Raw genomic sequence first — 4,070 nt, forward strand, 5'->3', positions numbered from 1 at the left:
ACATCAGTCTCCGCCCACCAGACCTGAACCCAACCATCCTATTGGCCAACGAGCTTCAACCTTGCAATCCTGTTGGCTAAGGAACATCAGTCTCCGCCCACCAGACCTGAACCCGACCATGCTATTGGTTGAGGAAACATGATACACAGCCCCTCTAGCCTCTGTCTCTACCATGTCTTCCAGTGTTTACCGGTGGATTTCATTTTGGGGTTTATTTGACATGAAAATGTTATATTTTGTCTCTTAAGTGTCTACGAACACCGTTTTGTACTGTGTCAAAAAGATTCAAGTCAAATAATAGTATTTGATGCGCGTGACGAAGTGCTCTAGTCAAGTTAGTGTGTTGATGCTACTGGAACACAACTTACCACGAGGTTAATAACTGTTGTTTTGAACATACTTCTTAACAGTCCCTATGCAGCCAAGGAGAACGGGGGTGAATCCTGACCTTTAGAAAGAAAACCCTAAGGAAGGAGAGAGAAAGATGGAGGAGAGAAGGATCCTCACTGTTATATTTTACTGCTCACCAAGGAAAGCCCTAGTCTTCCACATGCCTGTGTGTGTGTGTGTGTGTGTGTGTGTGTGTGTGTGTGTGTGTGTGTGTGTGTGTGTGTGTGTGTGTGTGTGTGTGTGTGTGTGTGTGTGTGTGTGTGTGTGTGGAAATAGAGTATGCAGATTTGAATAATCAGACAAGTCAGTCAAAGCACAGTGCTCATTCTGTAGTCCTTAGCATGTTTGTGCATCTCAGCGTGTGTGTGTGCCGCATGCCACCGTACCTAACATAAAGGGACATGTAGATTAAAAGGAAATTAAATGTGTGTGTTTTTTTTTTCCGCAGGTGGAGAGTGTTGTGCCTTGTCTTGTTTTTATACCAGTGGATGATGGGGGTTGTGGGAGTTTGCCTTTGTCTGCAGTGTGTGTGTCTGTCTGTCAGGTTCAGTTATTTGCTCGTCCAGTCCAGAGTCCTGGTACCAATGATTTATATGACGGGGGGGGGCGCCGTGTTGAAGCCACTGTATCTATATCTTGACACTCCCTCACCGTTGTTAAAAGTATTTTGGAAGCTATATAAATGAATGTATTCATGTCTACACTAGTTTATCCTATTACAGATAAACATTTAAAAATAATTGTAAAAAAGAAATACACTGAGAATATCAAACATTAGGAAAACCGTCCTGATATTGAGTTGCAGCCGTCCGTCCGTCCGTCCGTCCTCAGAACAGCCTCAGTTCGTCGGGGCGTGGACTCCCACAGTTGCCTGGATGTCCTTTGGGTGGTGATTCTTGATACACACAGGAAACTGTTGAGTGTGGGAGAAAAAAATCCAGCAGCGTTGCAGTTCTTGACACAAACATGGCACCTACTACCATACTCCTGTTCAAAGGCACTTTAAATATTTTGTCTTGCCCCTTCACCCTCTGAATGGCACACAAACACAATCCACGTCTCAAGGCTTAAAAGTCCTTCTTTAAACCGTCTCCTCCTCTTCATCTACACTGATCGAAGTGGGTTTAACGAGTGACATCAATAAGGGATCATATCTTTCACCTGGTCAGTCGGTCATGGAAAGAGCCGTTTCTGTTTTGTTTACTCAGTGTATATGAAAACATTTTCCTTAAAGTATCATTTTATGTTACTCTCCCCACTAGAACAACAGCAACATACTTAAATACATGTCATTTTGTCCTTGAAACATTGAATTGAAACGCTGTAGAATTCCATTCATTCCTATGGAGAGGACTGCTTCTTTTAGGGAGTTCCTATATGGCTGACCGGTGGCTTCATAGCATCTGCAATCCGGGGTTTATATAAATCATTGGTATGTACCCAGACATGTTTTGTATGTTAAACTTTATTGATTCGTTTTTCTGAGACAGAAGCACTGTACAGCCTTGTATTATTAAAAGCCACTAATGATGATCCTATGTTACTAATAAAGATATTACAATTACCAACCAATACTTAATAAAACAAACAAACCGACTACTGAAGCTGTTTAGTATTTCATTTATTTTAGTTATAGCTAAACTAATACAGTGCATTCGGAAAGTTTTCAGACACATTGGACTTTTTCTGCATTTTGTTACGTTACAGCCTTATTCTAAAATGGATTAAATCGTTTTTTTCCCCCCCTCATCAATCTACACACAATACCCCATAATGACATCACAATACCCCATAATGACATCACAATACCCCACAATGACATCACAATACCCCATAATGACATCACAGATACCCCATAATGACAAAGCAAAAACAGGTTTTTAGAGAGTCCTTTAGGGGCCTTTTGGTCAAACTCCAAGCAGGCTGTCATGTGCCTTTTACTGAGCAGTGGCTTCCGTCTGGCCACTCTACCATAAAGGCCTGATTGGTGGAGTGCTGCAGAGATGGTTGTCCTTCTGGAAGGTTCTCTCATCTCCACAGAGGAACTCTGGAGCTCTGTCAGAGTGACACCTCCCTGACCAAGGCCCTTCTCCCCCGAATGCTCAGTTTGGCCGGGCGGTCAGCTCTAGGAAGAGTCTTGGTGGTTCCAAACTTCTTCCATTTAAGAATGATGGAGGCCACTGTGTTCTTGGGGACCTTCAATGCTGCAGAATGGTTTGGGACCCTTCCCCAGATCTGTGCCTTGACATAATCCTGTCTCGGAGCTCTACGGACAATTCCTTCAACCTCATGGCTTGGTTTTTGATCTGACATGCACTGTCAACTGTGAGATCTTATATAGACAGGTGTGTGCCTTTCCAAATCATGTCTTATCAATTGAATTTACCACAGGTTTACTCCAATCAAGTTGTAGAAACATCTCAAGGATGGTCAATGGAAACAGGATGCACCTGAGCTCAATTTTGAGTCTCATAGAAAAGGGTCTGAATACTTTTTGTTTTTTGGGGTCTGTATGGGAAAATGGTCCAATTAATGCACTTATCAAGAGAACATCCCTGGTCATCCTTACTGCCTCTGATCTGGCAAAATAAATACATGTAAATAAGGTATTTCTGTTTTTAATTTTATAAATTTGCCAACATTTTTGAAAAACCTGGTTTTGCATTGTCATTATGGGGTATTGTGTGTAGATTTTTTTTATATGGATTTTATAATAAGGCTGTAACATAACAAAATGTGTAAAAGGGGAAGGGATGTGAATACTTCCTGAAGACACAGGACATGGAGGATGATAAAGTAGTGATGGTGGAGAAAAGACCGTTGAATAAAATGAATGGGCCGTGTTCCCACTGATCAGACCAAGTCCAGGACTTGGTCTGCGTCTGGAAACGGGCTCTACCACATATAGGGTACTCTATTGTAAGTGTTGTTTTGCAGGTGGAATGTTCAGAACTAACACCATGTTCTGGTAGAATGTTCGAGTCACACCACTGTTCTAGAGGAATGTTCTGAACACTCTGTGGGAGTGTTCCACTATTCATTTACACCTTTCCTTCATTAGGAATGTAGCCTCGTTAGAACCCCCCTCGTTAGCTTACCCTGTTACGATCTGAGACCACCCAGCCAGACAGAGAGACAGCCAGCCAGACACGTACCCATACAGCCAGACACACATCCATCCACCAAGACAGCCAGACACACACACACACAGCCAGACAGACACAGCCAGACAGACAGACACCCAGACAGCCAGACACGTACCCATACAGCCAGACACACATCCATCCACCAAGACAGCCAGACACACACACACACAGCCAGCCAGACACGTACCCATACAGCCAGACACACATCCATCCACCAAGACAGCCAGACACACACACACACAGCCAGACAGACACGTACCCATACAGCCAGACACACATCCATCCACCAAGACAGCCAGACACACACACACACAGCCAGACAGACACCCAGACAGAGAGACACGTACCCATACAGCCAGACACACATCCATCCACCAAGACAGCCAGACACACACACACACACACAGCCAGACAGACACCCAGACAGAGAGACACGTACCCAGACAGCCAGACATCCATCCACCAAGACAGCCAGACACACACACACACACACAGCCAGACACCCACCCAGACAGAGAGACAGCCAGACACACA

The 4,070-nt window shown here is 44.0% G+C and overlaps 1 protein-coding gene across 3 annotated transcripts in view; it reads left to right on the forward strand.

The window, feature by feature from the left end:
- The window catches only part of exoc6b (exocyst complex component 6B), a 171,569-nt gene extending 169,575 nt beyond the window's left edge, over positions 1–1,994 (forward strand). For all 3 annotated transcript variants that reach the window (XM_082965346.1, XM_045701642.2, XM_045701644.2), the window contains one exon: positions 1–1,994. This exon is cut by the window's left edge and continues 452 nt beyond it. The gene's annotated coding sequence lies outside the window, so the exon portion shown is untranslated.
- The last annotated feature ends 2,076 nt before the right edge of the window (positions 1,995–4,070 follow it).

This window comes from Salmo salar, chromosome 18 (assembly GCF_965601325.2).
Source record: "Salmo salar chromosome 18, fSalSal1, whole genome shotgun sequence".
Lineage (NCBI taxonomy): Eukaryota > Metazoa > Chordata > Actinopteri > Salmoniformes > Salmonidae > Salmo > Salmo salar.